Source organism: Silene latifolia, chromosome 6 (genome assembly GCF_048544455.1).
Source record: "Silene latifolia isolate original U9 population chromosome 6, ASM4854445v1, whole genome shotgun sequence".
Lineage (NCBI taxonomy): Eukaryota > Viridiplantae > Streptophyta > Magnoliopsida > Caryophyllales > Caryophyllaceae > Silene > Silene latifolia.
The window spans coordinates 12,947,676-12,953,711 of NC_133531.1; the positions used below are offsets into that span (position 1 = coordinate 12,947,676).

General features: G+C 39.7%; 1 non-coding gene across 1 annotated transcript; it reads left to right on the forward strand.

Moving 5' to 3' along the window:
- The first annotated feature begins 5,718 nt into the window (after nucleotides 1–5,718).
- LOC141589351 (small nucleolar RNA R71) lies at nucleotides 5,719–5,825 on the forward strand. Its single transcript, XR_012520293.1, has one exon. It is a non-coding gene; the product is annotated as a small nucleolar RNA R71 (small nucleolar RNA).
- The last annotated feature ends 211 nt before the right edge of the window (nucleotides 5,826–6,036 follow it).

Consider the following 6,036-nt stretch of genomic DNA (forward strand, 5'->3'; position numbering starts at 1 on the left):
AATCCATGGGTCAAAGAATACTAGCATGACACATCTTAGAGTGTTTTACAAGTATTCTAACAAGCAAAGTATTAAGAAGAAAAAGCATCTGTTAGGGCCTATATACACTTGTCAAGTTTCCCAAGTAGATGGTTTCACAAAATTTTTCTAACATGCAAACTACATGTTATGATGCAACTATCATATATACATCCTAATGCATATGATTCTACTAACTAATATGACAAATAATCTAAATGCAAGTCCTAAATTCACATTGTTTATACCGCATCAATCAAAATAAAGCCACATAGTCATTAACATATAGAAGAAAAAGGAGATTGGAAAGATCATACCATGCGGTCTTCAATATCCTCATGTCTCGGATGTGGCGTAATCGATCAATATGAATAAGGATAGACAAACATAATATATACAAGCAATATACAAGACTACACTACAAAGAAAATAAACTTGTTTTTGGATTTTCAATTTTTCAATTTTATTGGATTTTTCGAAATTTTTTGATTTTTTTAGGATTTTTGGATAAAGGTCAAGTTAGAATTTCCCATCCCCACACTAGTATGGGCATTGTTCTCAATGACCAATATGATAGGAAATTATGCAAGTATGATGCATGATTTCTAAACTAAATGCAAGCTATACTAGGCTACACTACATGATGCATGGATTTTTGTTATGGCGGAGAGTGTAATTTAGATTACCTCCCGATGCGTATGCATGTACTTCCCCAAACCAAAATAGACATTATTTCTAATGTCTTAAATTTCGGGGTAGTTCAAGCACACGAAATGCAATGCATGAAACAATGAATTGTCATTTTGGATTTTTCATATGGGAGCAATAAAAAGAACACCTTAATGAAGCCAAGGTGTTAGTCCTCCGTGTTGCTAGGACTCTCAAGACTATGATCAAGATAAAATAAAAGGTAAAAGAAGTAGACAAACCTCAAGAGTGTAGGAGCCTCCAAAGTTTGCTAATCCTCCATCATATCATCATCATCATCATTTTCCTCCATAGAAGTGGAATCATCTCCACTCCCGCTTTCACTTCCTTGATCTTGCTCACTTTCTTCATAATCTTTATTAGCCTCTTCTTCTTCATCTACCTCTTCATCAACACCCTCATCATCAACAACCTCATCATCAACATTCTCATCTTCACCCGGTCTTTCACCACTAGATGTGCTCGGAAATAAAACTTCCCTATCCGCCCAACTAGGCAAAGGACATGATGGATCAAGTAGTCTTTGCCTAGCTAAATGAAAGAAGGGTGGATATAGGGCCAAGTATGCATCTACTCGATTATTATAAGCTTGTTTGTGCATTTCTCTCATGAGTAGAGTCATGTAATCATTTCCTACTTCAACATCTTTGGGTTTGAACTCTTGATATTTGAATGGGTAGGGTGGTGTGACAATGGAGGAGGAAGGCTCTTCGATTTCGCCTCTTTGTTGAAGGATGATGTACTCGACTTCCTTGGAGAGTGGAAGAAGGTAGTTTGTTCGGTGAACACTCAATCGACAAATCTTTGAAGGCAAAGTGAAGGATCTAGCATCATTGGTTAGCCACCCATAGTTGGTGTCAAGAGAATCATGCTTGACCCACTTAAACTTGTTAATCATGGCGTCCATATCAATGAGATGACCCCCTTTGATCGCCACATAGGTGTTATCTTTGTTGAAATTTGGGTCAAAGTGCTTGGCCAAGAGAGTAACTGGACCTCCATTTACAATATAAGCGGTGCCTTCCTTACCACAATCGACATTAAGCCATCTTTCCATCAAAAGCCTTAGAGCATTGTATGGCTTAGTGAATTCCCTTCCTATATTCAAGGCCAACTCAAGTAGAACACAATCGAGCTTGGTAAAATTATTAGTGCCTTTTCTTGCTATTATAGTATTCCCGATGACCTTGTGCCACACTCTAATGCCCGGATGGTGGACTAATAGAGCACGACAAGCATGAAAGCTCACAAATTTCTTCCCGGAAATTGCCTCCCAAAGAGGAGCGGGGTCATACTTTTCGGGCATCTTGTGATAATATGGTGTATCACTAAGGCCTAATATCTTACTCAAAACATCAAAAGTGATGCGCCTATTCACATTTGCAAGACGAAACTCGATGTATTCTCTAGTCTCTACCTTAGTCACTTTGAATGAACTTATAAATTCCAAGGTAAGGGAGGGGTATGTCAATTCTCTCATGGTAAACAATTTACCCAATCCCATGGCTTCAAAGAAATCTTTTGTTTGTTCAAGGACACCCAATTTGTTCAAAGCATCTTCACAAATGAATTTGGTGGGCAAAATGGCTTTCTTAGCATACTTGGCAAATGTATCCCTATGGGAGTCGGAAATGAAAATTACCTCCGGAGAGTTGGATAATTGAGCGATTTCCGGAGTTGTTGATGTTGTAGCTTCCAAGGGAGGATCTTGTTGTTGAACTTCCAAGTTTGCATTAGAAACCACCATAGCCATAGAAGCTTTCTTTGCTTGAAGAGTTTGTTGCCTTTTTGAAAGTGTCATTACTTTGAGTGCCTTTGTTGCTCCTTTTGTTCTTTCCATTGTTGATTACACCAAGAAAAGATTGAAAAATTTCAATTTCTAATTATGCCCAAATCGATTTAAGATGAAAGGATTTTGCTTTGTATTTCAAAAATCGACTCAAAGGTTGAAGATTTTGGTGATCGAATCAATTATTGTTGCAAAAGGAGTGATTAATTCTTGTTGTGAGGAAGTTTTGATTTGTTTTTGTTGAATTTGGTTGAGGAAATCTTGTTTTTGGTGATGGAGAGGATGAGGGTTTTGGGGTTTAGGGGTAGTGTTTGAATGTTTGAATGAATGAAATGAATGTGGGAGGGGTTTAAAACACCCGAAAGATTCAAAACAGCAGGGGAAAGACGAGCAGATTCCCGCCGGGACGCTCGGATTCTGCTCAAATGGGTTTAGGAAAACTCGCCTTAAGACGAGCGTCTTTCAGTGAAGACGAGCGGATTCTCTATGTGGGACGAGCGGCTTTCCTCAAAGACGAGCGAATTCTGTTACAGGAACTTTGCTTAATGTGCACTGGCAGAAAGACGTGCGGATTTCTGCAAAGACGAGCGTCCAGAATCAGACGAGCGTCTTCTCAGCTTGGACGCTCGAATTCTGTTACTGACCAGATTTTTGATTTTTGCAGCTCATTTAGACGGACGGATTCCTCCCCAGACGCTCGGATTCGTGCAAGACGAGCGGATTACCCTTTAAGCCGCTCGGATTCCTCCTGGACAACACGGATTCAGGTCTATCAGTGCACTTGCATAACTCGTGTCATTTTCATTCTTCAAATCCCGTGTTCTACATTGTAGGGACACTACAAAGGCATGAATAGCCTAAGCAATTGCTATCCCCACACTAAGTTAAAACACTACACATCAATAAAATCATTAGTCCCTCCCTCACTTCTCTCAAAAATGATGAATATCTTGATCAAGGCACAAAAATCCAAAAATAACGAAAATGCAATGTAAGAATTAAAATGCAAGTTAGGGAGTTAGAATATTTAAAAATGGTGGTTTGGAGAGGACTCCACCAAACTCTCATCCTAAATGAGATGTCATGGGGGCATGTTCAAGGTGTTGTTGATGTTACTCAACGCCTTGAAGAAGTAGTCGAAAGCTTGTTCATTATCATGATAAAGATCCTCAATAGATCTTTGCACTTGTTGTCCTTCATGATGGTCTTGATCGATAGCATTGCCAATATAGGGATTGAAAATCCCTTCAAACTCATCATCCCAAAGACCGCAAACTTCTTTTAATTGATCATTAAAAATCTCTTGAGTTGATAGAGACAACTCTCCTCCTTTCTTGATTTGGCCAATGAGGCCATCCTCTTCACTTGTCATGGGTGAGCTTTTCAAGCTCTCTTTGTTGCTATTCTCTTGCTCTTTTGATGGAGCATCATCAACTTTCTTTTTCCATTGGAATTCCGACTTCTTTCTATCATCCTTCCGGCTATAGTGATCAACCATAAAACATGGTTCATGCAAACGGGGAGCTCTCATGGTCTTGTCAAGATTGAAAGTTATGCTCTCATCTCCCACTTCTTGAGTAACCTCTCCATGCTTCACATCTATCACCGCACCCGCGGTGTGCAAGAAAGGTCTACCTAGAATGATTGGAATATTGGAGTCTTCTTCCATGTCAACAATGACAAAGTCCACCGGGATGAAAAATTTCCCAACTCTTACGGGAACATCTTCCCATATCCCTAGTGGCGTCTTCGTCGATCTATCGGCCATTTGGAGTGTGATGTTGGTACATTTAAGCTCTCCCATCCCTAACCTTTTACTCACCAAATACGGCATAACACTCACACTAGCCCCTAGGTCAAATAAGGTTTTGTTAATTGTGGTGTCGCCAATGGTACACGGTATTGAGAAGCTTCCCGGATCTTTAAATTTCGGAGGTGAACTCCCTTGAAGGATTGCACTACTCATCTTAGTGAAGGCGATAGTTTCAAGCTTCCGGATCGACTTCTTTTTCGTAAGGATGTCCTTCATGTACTTTGCATAGGCCGGCACGTGATTAATTAATTCCGTGAAAGGAATCGAGACTTCCAAATTCTTCACAATTTCCATAAATTTCCCAAGTTGGTCATCAAATTTGGGCTTAGCTTGACGACTTGGAAAAGGAAGTCTAATCACAATGGGTTCCTTCTCCTTGGCCTTGTCTTCACTTTTCTTTGAAAATTCTTCTTTTGATGGTTCTCCATCTTTGGAGTTTTGCACAGCTTCTTCTTTGTCACTAGCTTCCACAACTTCATCCTCAACTTGCTTCTTCGGTCCTTTATATCTCGTACCACTCCTCAAGTGGATGGCACTAACCGTTTCATGTCTTGGGGGATTACTTTGAGGTGGTAATTGTCCCTTTTGTCTTTGAGAACTGGAAGATGCTTGTTGAGTCAATTGGGTTTCCAACATTTTGGTGTGGGCTAGGATGTTGTTGATGGTGATCTCCTTTGCTTGACTATCCTTTTGCATTTGAGTAAAAAACTCTTGTTAATTCTTTTGCATTTGGAGGACCGCTTTTTGAACATCAAAACCTTGGTCATTTTGTTGATTGTATGGAGTTTGGTTTTGGTAACCTTGGTTTTGGTTGTAAAAGGGTCTTTGATTTTGGTTTCTCATGGGTGGTGGGGTGTATGTTGGTTGAGGGTTTTGAACATTTTGTCTTTTGTATGAGAGATTTGGGTGGAATTTGGTGTTTTCATTGTAATAATTGGAATAAGGGGTACCACTCTTGTATGCTTGAAAAGCATTCGCTTGTTCATTTGTTCCCCTACATTCACTTTGGTCATGTCCCAAAGTTCCACAATTTTCACATATCCCACTTGGGATTGATGAAGATGTCGTCATGGCATTAAAATGTTGCTTTGGTGATTTTGAGGCTTCTTCAAGTCTAGCCATAGCTTTTTCGAACTTCAAGTTGATGGTATCAATGTGAGCACTAAGTTGAGCACCCAATTGAGTAATAGAGTCCACTTCATGCTTTCCTCCTTTAGTAGCCTTGCGAGGTCTAGTATATTGTGAATTATGGACCGCCATTTTCTCAATCTTGTTCCAAGTTTGATTATCATCAATTTCGGTGAACATACCATTTGATCCCATGTTGAGAATGTTTCTTGAGTCTTCATAAAGACCATTCCAAAATTGTTGTACCAAGAACCACTCGCTAAGTCCATGATGAGGACATGAGCGACAAATTCCCTTGAACCGCTCCCAAGCTTCATACAAAGATTCTTCATCTCTTTGCTTAAAACCTGTAATTTGAGCTCTTAGCATGTTAGTCTTTTCCGGTGGGTAGAACTTTTTGTAGAAAGCTAGAGCCAATTTCTTCCAAGAGTCAATTCCGAGAGTAGCCTTATCAAGGCCTTTCAACCATTGTTTTGTGGTGCCAATTAGATAAAAAGGGAATAAGACCCATCGAATTTGGTCTTGAGTTACACCGGTTTGTGAAATCGCATCACAATAGTCACAAAAAGTTTCCATGTGA